At 41.4% G+C, this 13165-nt stretch overlaps 1 protein-coding gene across 2 annotated transcripts in view; it reads left to right on the top strand.

The window, feature by feature from the left end:
* LOC137286418 (uncharacterized) overlaps positions 1-13165 on the top strand; it is a 64964-nt gene that overhangs the window by 28602 nt on the left and 23197 nt on the right. The window contains exon 1 of one of the 2 annotated variants that reach the window (XM_067818273.1): positions 11225-11451. The exons of the other annotated variant lie outside the window; for it this stretch is intronic. The gene's annotated coding sequence lies outside the window, so the exon portion shown is untranslated. Of the gene's footprint in view, positions 1-11224; positions 11452-13165 lie in introns of those variants that run through there. 2 annotated transcript variants of the gene reach the window in all.

The following is a 13165-nucleotide window of genomic DNA, read 5'->3' as shown; positions in this document are numbered from 1 at the left end:
GGCAACATCAATCAACAACCAAACTCATGTCATCCTACTCCCGCTAACACTCTCCGTGGTTAACGTATCGTACATACCTTAAAACTGTCCAAATCAATGTTTACCAGCCGTGATACATTTGTCTTTGTCCTGGTATTGACTATGATTATGTTATCGCAGCGTCCGTGATGTCGACAGGTAGCAAGCCACAGCTAGCCGATTAATGACCTGTGTAATGGTTTTGTGTCACACGAGCCTGTCAATAGCCGCCCACAGATAATCAAGAACCAAATCAACCGTTATTGTTTATTCTTAATCATATCCATTTGAGGTATTGATTTTCTTTGTGCGATTGTTGATATGCGAAGTGATGATTAACCGATATTTGGTTCGGTTTATTGATGTACAAACGATGGCATTTCATAAATCTGCCATTGTCCGTGGACATAAGCTAACAGAAATGGATATGCCGGTCTAACACTAGGGAATTGGTTTCCTTGCAGTATAACGTGATATACGAGGTCGGGTATTTGCTACTCTGTAGGGAGACTGGACCTCTCGAGTTCAACAAAATTCTGATCCCGAAAATTCAGGAAAAACACATTTGTCTTTGGGCGGTAACCAAGATATTAACTGCTCGCTGGTCATGTTTGATTGCACCACAAAATAATCGTATTTTCCTATGTTTATGTATTCGTCCAGTTTTAGCTTTGTTTTTTTCGTTTTCTTTTCTTTTTGCTTTGTTCATGACTGACTGATTGGATAATGTGTCGCAGCGTTTTTCCAGCCATTTCACGGGGGCGCCGGCAGTGGGCTTCAAGCATATTATATTTGAGGGGAACACTGGTGAAATGCCGCTAAAGCGGCTTAAAGGCTTGCGGATGATTAACTGACTACATGTGTTCTGCGATAATCCCTGTAACAGTATTAATACCACTGTTGTAAAATGACAACTTGGCCTCTTGAAATATATATTTCCCAGAGTGAACTATCATCTCCAACAGTGCAATATATGGAAATCAAAGATGGTACGTATTTGAAAATTATGACTAGATGTGATTTAACTATTTTCCAGTGGTTCATATGAATCAAGTGTTAAACGAAAGGAAGGGATGCTGCTACAAAGAAAAATGTTTTAAAATGCGACTCTAAATCTGGATGCTATTTCATTTATGAAGGCATATTACACCAAATGAGAAAGACCTTATCTTAATACAAGTCTTTTAAAAGTTTAATTCAGCATGAAGATATCAAAGGCCGATATATTATACATCAAAGTGAGTAAGTCGATTCACTGGGTGCATAGATATATTATCGCAATGTTCCATATTAAAAATCTGTATTCCTACACTATATATCATATTATGTAAGCAAGACATTTTTTTCGAAACAGTAATTAGACAACTTTAACCACTGAACAACCCTACCACCACAAACAAGACGTGAAAATTGTATCAATCTAAACAATTTTCTTTATAATGGGTTCCCAATGACATTTCTGGTCAACAAAGCTCATAAATAAAATCTGAAATTACTAATTAATATTTTCTAAATGTAGTGCTAATTTCTTGGAAATCTATATTGTATGAACATGCAGTAACTGAAGCATTGCAAGCGGTACATTTCTTATCTCTGATGCCCTTCACGTTATGTTGAATTATTCATCGTACCTTTATCAGTGCCTAATGGCGGTCTCGATATCAGGTTTGAAAACTGTCTGTACTATCGACGGCTCAAACTTACATTTTACGATAAATTCCAACTGTAAGGCAACTACTTTCGCTCTCTTGAACTTTCACGTTTGTAAAGCCTTCATATTACATCCAAGATCTCTAATTTAAGCATGCTGAATATTTGACTGATCTTGACTGTACCTTTGAAGAGTAAGTTATGTTCAAGTGAGCCACAAAACACTTAGAAGCTGCCGTGTGTAATCGTGGGGCCACAGACATAGCAAAATGTTGCTGACACAGGAATTGATTGTTGTAGTAAACATTATCGATGTTGCAAAACTTAAGAAATGTTCCTGTCGGCGATTCCGTTGTGTAAATCGCTGGCACTGACTGTCGACATGTACTCAAATTGTCGTTGAGCAATTGTTTCGTGTCCAAAACAGCTCTCGGTAATCAATTTTCAATTTTTTCAGTTCATCACTATTCACATAAAATGCGGATGATATGTCGATGTGCTTAGATTGCGTAAGAGCGACCTTTAGATGGGTATGAAAATACACCGGTCGGTTTGGAGGGGCATGTCGTTTAGGTCGACTAGTTTTAGACAATGGACAGTCAAGGCTGTTTTGACAACGGCACGGTTAATGCTAAAATGCTAAAACTAACTGAACAACGATCACGCTGTAAAATGTCAATTTCATTTGTGCATCCAATGGGATGATAACTTATATTATCTACATGACAAATGCCTTTGAATGAAATAGCATATAATACATAACCAACATACATTTTACATACATACTTTACATACGTAATGTATAGCACTAAAGTGTAACAGAATCACGAGGTCAGCAACATCACAAAATAGGACGCACTGTCCAGCTACAGCATCAATGTCCTATCATTATTTGACTGTCTGAACTTAGGTATGTCTAATCGTCTCTCCGAATCGCTGTACTTCCTTTTGCCTCGTTTAGTCCTTCTTCTGCCAAGAACTTGGTCATCTCTAATAGGTTTGCATGCTCCCCGGGATCCATTCACGTGACCCATTTTCGTCTTTTGTTACAATTACCTTGCATTAGCTCATGGGTATCAACCATCACAAAAAGTAGGAAGATACTTAATGCCATGTTTGTAGGAGTCTGATTGTGGATTTACCATAACTGACGTCATGAGGTTTTTGCATCAAATTAAACTGTGAGATTCTGGTCCGGATACCATATTTCGTTTCCTGAGGACACCGGAAGGTACCGGGGTTGAATGGGCCTTCAGCAACCCATGCTTGCCATACAAAATCGACTATGCTTGTCGCAAGAGGCGACTAAAGGGATCGGGTGGTCAGGCTCGCTGACTTGGTTGACACATGTCATCGGTTCCCAACTGCGCAGATCGATGCTCATGTTGTTGATCACTGGATTGTCTGGTCCAGACTCGATTATTAACAGACCGCCGTATAGCTGGAATATTGCAGAGTGCGGCGTAAAACTACACTCACTCACTCACTCACTCACTCACTCACTCATTTCCTGAGTAAACATGTCATAACATCAGACAACAAAAGATGTTTACCTCGACTACCCCGTCGAGGTGTGACTGATAAGGTGTCATACCGTGTATTGATAATCAGAATAACAACCAGAGTAACGGTAACAAATTAATAACTCGCAACAGGACAGATGTAACAATCAGTACTGATCAATTTTTTATTACCCACCTGTAGCACAAAAACTAACATGCAATGGTAACAGATACTGCTGAAAGCAAATTTTTTTTTACAAGCAGCAATGCTTAAAGTAGTAAGAGATAATAACAACTGACAATATTTAAATCCTGTAGTAACACACATTAATTACACGCAAAGATGGGCAACAACGAGGAATATTACGTGTATCAGCAACACGCAATACCGGAATGAACACTTGCAAGCAACAGCAGTAATTAATAACAAGTAACAAGTAATATCACGGCGACCTCTTCATGCACCACAGAAGAAGCAGTTGACATGGCGCTTCCAGTCGTCAGGCATGTCATCGCTGTTCTAGCTTAGCCTGTGCAACAACGCCTGTGGACATCTACGAACACGGAAGAGGCACTCTAAAACAACATGTGGAATTGCCGTGATGGACACGTATACGGATGAGTAAGTGTTCCTACAAACATGGCATTAAGTAGAACGTACGATGGCTACGCAGCCTAACTAAGGAAGTCAGGTTGTTTCCGCAACATTAGAATCGCTTCTAGTGATTGCAGTGGCCATTATCTGATTACAAGTGCTGACTGAAGTGATTTGTCCAAACTGTACGGCTCCCCTGAGTCTCCGGAAATATACATGCACGTGATGCCCTGGCACCGGTCCAGCGTTGTAACCAGGAAACACCGCCATTATATTGCCAGACCTCGTGTCGTTCTCCAGGATACGGGAGAATGCGAGATTAACTGGCACCATCACGATATGAATACGTTGGTGACATTTTCAAATATCCATGTATTTTGTTCAGCGTCCTAGGAGCTGTTGCCAAAGGGACTAGTGTTTCAACCCCCACGTGTGATTAAATTGTAAAATAACAACCAAACCGTCAACTATTAATAACCAAGACCCACAATGGCCATTTTCCAGCTACTGCTGCTGCTGCTCCTCCTCCTCCTCCTACTCATACTACTACTACTACAACTACTACTGCTGCTGCTACTACTACTACTGCTGCTGCTGCTGCTACTACTATAGTTACTACTATTGCTACTAGTACTGATACTACTTTTACTACTACTACTGCTACTAGTGTTGATACTACTACTATTATTACTATCACTGCTGCTACTACTAGTATTGATACTATTACTGCTACTACTACTACTACTATAGCTGCTAGTATGGATACTACCTTTACTACTACTACTGTTACTAGTATTGATAGTACTATTAGTACAGCTACTAGTATTGATACTACTTTTACTACTTCTACTACTATTACTACTACTAACTACCGCTACTGACACTGATACTACTACCGAGTGTGAAGCCAATTTGCGATGTCCTGGGCCATGACATTTGGTGGAATCTTGCTAAAACTGGTCACTCAGTCTTGTCGGGTGCTGCTGCTGCTGCTGCAACCAAGACTACTACTGCCGGTGCATCTACTACGACTAACTAACACTGCTTCTGTTTCTGTGTTACTAATGTTTTCTGCTAGCGGTGGACAATACGTCTTCAGATATCATTATTGTTACATTTACATTCGTTTTCAGCAACCTAACCTGTCCAAAGATGCGACTCTTGGGATCGGGTGCTCAGGCTCGCATTCTTGGTTGATAGATGCCATCGTATCCCAATATCTCATACATAAACACCCATAACGCCAAACGCTCCTCCAGACTCGATTATGTGAAGATCGACGCCATGCAGATAGAATGTGGCAAAGTTGGGTGTTAAATAATAAACAAAATTCTCATTCAGCCCAATCTCTGCTTGTTTTGATAAACGGAAGATCTTGTGAGTATACTGCAGTTCGTGGCCATGCGAAACTAAGTTCTTCCACACAACTCCCAAGGGCCACAGCGGCTTCCTGTGAGTGAGCGATGTGGTACAGTGGTCTGCACTTAGACTACGATGCCTGTGGTTGCGGACCATCACAATCTAGTTTGAGTGCTCCGTATTTATTTCAGATTGATTGAAAATGAATTCAATTTGTCGGAGAAGAGGCTGTAGCATATTATTTCTGGCAACCATTACCAGGCGTTTGCTGCAAGGCTGTTAAAGGCAGTGGCGTTTTCCTACCTCACTTAATAAATTACACAATGCCATTGCGGGCATACTCTTGATAAGTAAGGGCTCAAGGATATTCCTTAATTTCACGAACACAGGCTCTGAGACACACTCACGTGTGAATATGTTTTTAGAAAAAACAGGTTACCATACCTTCTGACGAGCACATTACGTCGAAATATTACCCCAGTAATGCACGTGTGAATATATTCCCAACGGGTTGCCATACCTTCTGACAAACACGTTCAGCCGAAACATTACGCTGTTAATGCATTTTACAAATTATCTTTAAAAATCCGACGTTTGACCTGTAATATATTTGTGCACGTTTGTGTTTTCCTAATTGAGTGGTTAATCCACTTTGGCGACACAGTACCGTCTCTGGGCCTACTGAAAGGCTTTCCAGATATCGGTTACTCAATACAAGTACTTTGAAATAGCTCTGGTTGAAAGCTGCTAGCGAGCCCAGCTGGTCAATGTTTTAGTAAAGTCTCACATTAACTGAGATGCTCGATTAAGTTGAAGCCGTTCTCTCTGTTCGGTCGATCTTCACACACATCTCTGTCGCACAGAGGTTTCCGCAGTCAGAGCGGGACATAACCCAATCGCTTCTCAAACACCGACCCCACTAACATCGATAACCACCAGGACTGGCATGTAGGGCGAGTCTGGGCACTGTCGGGATGTTCGGCAGTGTTGGAATTTTACTGGCATTATTGGGAGGATTTTGTCAGGGGTGGGGGGGGTGATGGGGTGGGGGGTGGTGGGATAATAGAGTGCCGGAGATGGTATTACGTAAAGACGCAGTACCTGTAATGGCATTGTGTGAATGAATGACTGTGATGATATTGTGTTAAGAGGCAGTACCTGTGATGACACTGTGTGAAGGAATGGCTGTGATAATATTGTGTTAAGAGGCAGTACCTGTGATGACACTGTGTGAAGGAATGGCTGTGATAATATTGTGTTAAGAGGCCGCACCTGCGATAACATTGTGTTAAGTGTCAGACATGTTTTACGCAACTTTCAGCAATACTCCAACAAACGTATGGACAAGTACACCTGAAACCATACGGAGAATCGAACCGGGGCATATGTGGTGCCATTGTGCTTTGACAAATTATCCAAGATGACTGTGATCATTTCATGTAGAGTCGAGTTGACTGACGCTTCTGCGATGGGCGCCGACGTTTGTGACAGAACCCCTGGCGTTACTGTCACCGTCGACTCCTGTCAGTGTCTTCAACGTATAGATGACAGCTCCTTTTGCGAATCACTTGAATGTCGCAGATGCCCTCTTGAGCACAGTCTTTTACGTCGACAACCAGTTTGACATTCATTGGACGTTGGCAGTTTTTCCTGTCGAGACGGACATTTAGACCGGAATGCTGGTGAAATATACGGTACCAACATCTAACTGAAAGGATGCACAGAGCTGACAACAGTTTTGATATTCGAAATAGCGCCAAAAAGTTGATAAATCCAGAGGAATACTCAACTGATGGTCTGACACCTAAGTTCATCTAATATAATGTATTGTCATAAGCTGGAAAGGGCAGACACTTCTGGCCATCATAACCCCCGCAGAACTTCTGCAATGATCCTATCACTATAAGAGCATCATGCTTCAAATGCCAGTACATATGATCAGGTCGTCCAGTCTGAAGTGTTAAAACAAAGATCAATCCATATCTATTTTAGTTTCTGTGGCATTTCAACTGGTTTAATGACAGCGATGCGACATTTCAATCCCCTACCAAGTAGAGCCTGCATTTTCTTTTCCATCAAACGTTGCCATTACTTATTCTTGTAGTTAAAGTGACATCAGTGTGACTATTTGCATGACCTTCTTTCAGATCCGTGAAGATCTGGGTTAGAATTGATCTTCTGTAACCAATTCTTGTCGTAAGAGACGACTAACGAGATAGGATTGTTAGACTCGCTTGTATCCCTAGTGCGTAGATCGATGCTCATGTTACTGATCACTGGATAGTCTGGTCAGGACTCGATTATTAACAGACCGCCGCCATATAGCTGGAATATTGATGAGTGCGATATACACTCCCTCTCCCCTTTCATAAACATTATCGTCATATTTTGTTTTAATTTTTGCTTTTTTTGGACACTAATGGTGCAGTTTATTGCATGTGGAATAAATGATTTTCTAACCACGTTGACTAATTCAACTCAAGCGTTGGACGTACATGAACTTCACTTGTTAGTTCAGGCTTGAGTTTGGGATCGCCTGTTCCACTTGCACTTTTCATTTTTTTAATAGTCATTCTCGACTTGTCCAGTTTCACAATGAAACTTGTGTGGAAATTGCTGAAATAGCATGTTCTTCAACGTTTAGCATATAGCCAAAATTATCATTCCTTCTGTCGTTAATGATATACATTCATATCAGACAGTCTACATTTCAAGCTGACCTGTCAGTAATGAGGGTACTTCATAAGAAGACAATACTGTCCATAAGCGAAAACATACTGTCTGAAAATTCTATTACACACAATTACTTATATCAAATGGTCAAAGCATCTATTTTCTGAAACGAAGAGCTGGTAACAATTAGACGAGAAATCGTTCGGATCAGTAAGCCTATCGGCGCCTGTAGAATCCAGACATATTATAAAACTATCTTCCAATCTAGCACCATGGCAACAGGCAATATTGGTCAAAGCTTTACATCGGCTTCCATAAAGAAATTAGGATGCCTCTGATATGGACCTGAATGCATTTAAATGTCCTGCAATATATGTTAACTTTGTTTGGAGATGTGTGTGTAATGTAGTTCTCAATGGCACAGTTCTTGTATTCCCGTTATTATTAAGATCATGTATATAACACGCTGTTATATAACGCAAGGTTATTCATGATTAGTCTTTACAGGGAGTCTTTATGTAGTCCTCACAGCAAAAGTACACGGTATTAGTAGCTCAACCAATGACAGCGTCACACGTCACAACTCTGAGAGATACACCGAATTCAAAAGGCGGCTAAAACTGTTTGAAGTTTTGCCAAATTTTTGTACGGAAATTACCGAGGTACCAGCTTATTTCCTTCTATCTGCGAGTAAGACGAATGAGAGGAACCAATTTAATTTAAGGTCATTGTTTTGCTTAAAACATCTTGGCTATAGGCCATTTAATGAATTGTATTGCACAGAGATCCATCCTTCAGCTGAAGAAATGAACCTAATCACTCTTAAGCAACCGGCGCACGTCCATTGTGACCTTGACCCACATGCCTTCTGAATATGAGTCTGCTGTGCGCAGAGACAAGAACTTCAGTTGTCCGGTTGATGCCCTATACACATATATTGTTTGCATTTAGGATTGTGATGTGGACTGAACTGCTACAGTGAGTAAGTAGGCTTTTGCACCTCTTTCAGCAGTATTACAGCAAAATCACGACTGCGAACTCCAGAAATGGGCTTCACGCATTGTACCCATATGGAAAATCGCGACGAACGAACGCTTTAATCTCAAAGTTACCCCCATCGCCGTCCACAAAGTCAACAGAAAAATAGTTCCCTCAACAAGTGCAAGTGAGTTTATTTTTACACCGTTTTTAGAAATATTCCAGCAATATAACGACCTGGGAACACCAGAAAATTGGCTTCACATATTGTACCCATGTGAGGAATCGAACCCTGATCTTCGGCGTGACAAGCGAACGCTTTACCACCAGGTTATCCCACCACCTCCTTCAATGAGAACATGGGTTATCCTGGTGAAGGAGTCTTTAGGACCGAGTCGTTTTCGAGCTGGGTTATGTTTTACGGGAGTTATTACGTATCAAGTATTACTTTCGGTCTGTTGATTGGAAGTATGGAACCAGGTCCACATGTTCATCCCAAGTAGATGTTTTTGTCCGTACATATGGACTAGAAACAGTAAACAGTTTTAATAGTATGCTAATTCTCTTTGACTGTTTGTAAGCAACATGACACTGTGTGTTTCGTCTATTCTCCCCTTACCTCCCTTATACCCCCTCATATAAACCTCGCCTTCAGATTACCATTGGGTCATAAAAGCCCCACCTCCTAAAGACCGTTTTAGGCATAGGGGTGAAGCCATCGCACTGCTGAAAAATGTGAAAAACAAAGTCGCTACACAGAGGTATCATTTTGAAGGATATCAGTGGTCAGGTTGTAGTGTCATTTTGCAGCGATGTGTTCGTGCAGGAACACAGTTCAGAGAAAACATATTTCATAATGTATATCGGGGCATTCTGTGGAGCTGAGAGAACTTGACGCTACAGGGCAGTGATGAGGGAGATGTGTACTCCTGCGCACGCCATTTGCATGGTTCCTTGCCGCGCTACTTCTCGTGTGCGTAGGCGGTGGGAGTGTAGGAGGAGGCACACACAAGGCTAGAAAAGACGCAAGTCTTCTAGAGGCGGATCACACCTATATATCCATGAGCCAAACCACTAAAATAGATCGATGAATATGTCGTCGATCATAACGTGGGCGATACTGAAAGTTAAAATGACGTGAGTTACAATTTGAAATAAAAACATGTGAAAAACGGCTGGGCACTTGCAAAATATTCTGAAATTGATGTCTCGACTGTAATATATATGCCAATTTTGTACCTTTTTGCAATGAGTCTCAGCGTTAAAGTGTCGGATGATTAAGCGGGACATATCCTAAGGGTTTATGTTTTTCTCAGCTGAAATTTATCTCCCTGTTTGCCATTACGATACAACAGCATCCGACCACAAGCAGAATCATTCTATGTCTCAAACAAACCATTTTGACTAGATATTATTCTGCATACCTCCTTCAGTCGCTTTGACATATAGTTCTGCGAGGCTGAGGCTAATCACAGATTGTGAACTCAAATGACAGAAGCACACTGCAGTTGGTTACAGGACCTCACATGCCGTTGGAACTATAAGTAATAGACTAATGTCTGCGCTTAATTTGCAACCTTAACCTTCCGATTTAGAATAATATTCCCCTCGATATGAATTTTAATGTACCATTTGAGATCGAAACCTTAATAATTAATCAGTTTTCACAGCACACACGAATCATCAAGGACATGAATGTTAAATAATAATTTGGATTTATCTCAAGGTGTATATTATATAGTTTAATAGGCCATTACACAGGGTTGCATATTAATCATTTATAGAAAATATAGTCATTTACTGTTGCGTATAAGATTCTAATACTAATAAAATGGTTATGTAGCCAAAGACCCTTTGACTTTAGCTTAATTTGTTATGAAAGCAGACCACATTTGCCCCCAGGAGTATAAGATCTGCACTTCTAAAAATCTTATTTTGGTGTTCAGAGTAACAAACAGAGTGTTTGGTTTAGGTGGCTAAGATCGCCTACCGCGGCGGCAAGACGCCCGCTCTAGTGGCGACGAGACAGGGAGATGACGGTAAATTGGCCTCTGATTTGTGAAGAATACAAATCGATACGAGAACACTCTGTAACAGACAGGGAAACTTGATAATTGCATAGAAGCAGCGACCCCCGAAAGACCTAAACCGGTCTTCAAATACCTTGCGTTACCCGCTGAATGGGTCCTTTTCTTGGAATAACCTCACGTAATTCATCTGCTGTTTATGTCAAGTATAGGCGATCTAAATATATCAATGTAAAAACAACATTTGTCGTTTCCAATATTTGTTTGGCAGATCAGAAATAACGTCGCTTAAAACTGTTTAGTACTGGATTTTAAAAATACCCACTTTATCCAATATTCTCTTACGAACGATGAATATTAAGTTGAAAATGTGTGACGCGTGGTTGTCACGTGACTCTCTGTGACGTAGGGCCAGCAAACGCCTCTTGGTATTGACATATATAGAGAGTATTCGGCTTCCGGTTCACTTGCAGGAATCATAAATCGATGCGCGCGTGTACTCCGACAACTTGTATGGTAATCACGCCCCGACATTACTGTGAGCTAGAGGAGCGTGTGTATATATGAAGTGTCTCTGAGCGTACTGCAACTCTCATCCACTGTGGAATCAAACCAGCTGGCACTTCTCAGCCACATCGTTGTCATCTTGGTAAGAATTCTCAAATATGTCTTCTTTCATCTGAGGTATTCTCACAGACACAAGAAACGGTGCTTTTTTTCTTTCAGGAATTGATTTGTCAAGGTAAGACGGCTGACTTTTTTTAGCATTGTGTACATATTCTTTCAACGTTTCCGTCGTTGGGGCTGTCGTGAGAAGTGCTGGCTCAGTGACCGGCCCTGGCTTTCAATTGATGCACCTGTTGCTCCTATTCCAGACGGCGGTGGTAGCTGCCATCGGCGCTCTGAGCCTTGCTCATCCTCACTGTTGAGCGCGTTCATGGAATACCGTTTTGTGGAGATATTTAGCTACATGTATACCAAACTCTAGTTTGAGTAATTCTCTGACTAAAGGTTCAGTCACGAAACGTATGTAAATGAATGCACATTTGTTGATTCTGGAAACAGGGGTTATGACATTCGGAGATTAGCTGATCATAAGTTATTAGGATATAGCGTCTACTCTGGTGTGGGAATGGGTGCGACAGAGTTGATGAGGGTAAGTCTTAGGCGAGAGGATGAAACAGCCCGACCACAAAAAGGTTCTTGCGGGATTGTTACGTTTTAATATGACATTTCGATGAAGGATTGGAACTATGTAGAGTTTTGGAATCGGGTATCCGCGGTATGTCTGTAACCCTTCATCAATTATGTGTACTTTGACATACATCCTTATGTTCAAGCCAGTTCTAGGTCTCTGGTAGTATATGAGCTTGAAGACGAAATGCCGTTAGTAAAGCGGTGCTCAAAAAAGCACTCAGTGTATGTCAACGTATACTGTACTGGATGTCACGGGGACGCCTGAATGACCGTGGACGTCGCTGAGATGCATCTCCCTCATGTAAGGGTAGACAGGGGATGTATCTAATACGTACGGTCAGCTTGAGCAGCAGGTGATTCTGATAATGAAGCAAGCCTTCACGAAGAGGTCTGCTTCTTCTGGTGTTGAATTACCCCTAGGTTGATACATGATCTGTTCGTGGAAGTGATGGGTCTTCTAGTCTGTTTGTAAATGGATGGGGCACTGGCTGTCAAGAGGAACATACATTGTTTTTGAAGAGAGTTGGTCTGGTACATACTGGTTACATATAATCAGATAGTTAGTGTTTGGGACAGTGGTAAAGATGTATAAGCAAATGGTAAGCTGATAACAAGTGGGCGGGATTACAGGGATAAGACTGAAACTGCTTGTGACTACTATTCTTTGTAAGCAGATGGTTGAGTGGGCGGGATTACAGTTGTTTGTAAGCAAATTGGCGAGCAGACGTGATTACAGTGGTTTGAAGGTAAGCAGATGTTCGGGTGGGTGGGATTACAATGGTTTGTTTGTAAGCAGATGGTTAAGTGGGCGGGTTACACTTGTTTATAAGCAAATGGTCGAGTGGGCGGGGTTACACTTGTTTGTAAGCAAATGGTTAAGTGGGTGGGGTTACAGTGGTTTGCAGGTAAGCAGGTGGTTGAATGGGCGGGGTTACAGTGGTTTGCAGGTAAGTAGATGGTTGAGTGGGCGGGATTGCAGTGGATGTTACTATAGTAAGCAGATTGGTTAGCCCGAGGGATTACATTGGCTTGTAAACAGTTTTTGAGTAGGAGGGATTAGATGTCTTTGTTTAAAACAGTGAGTGTGACGAGAGGGGGATTACGGTAGATAATCTATAAGTAGATGGTCCACTCGTGCCAGCATAATAGTTATTATATGAGCAAAT

Source organism: Haliotis asinina, chromosome 6 (assembly GCF_037392515.1).
Source record: "Haliotis asinina isolate JCU_RB_2024 chromosome 6, JCU_Hal_asi_v2, whole genome shotgun sequence".
Taxonomy (NCBI): domain Eukaryota; kingdom Metazoa; phylum Mollusca; class Gastropoda; order Lepetellida; family Haliotidae; genus Haliotis; species Haliotis asinina.
Note: the sequence above shows the minus strand (reverse complement) of the source record. Positions and strands in the feature narration are given on the sequence as shown.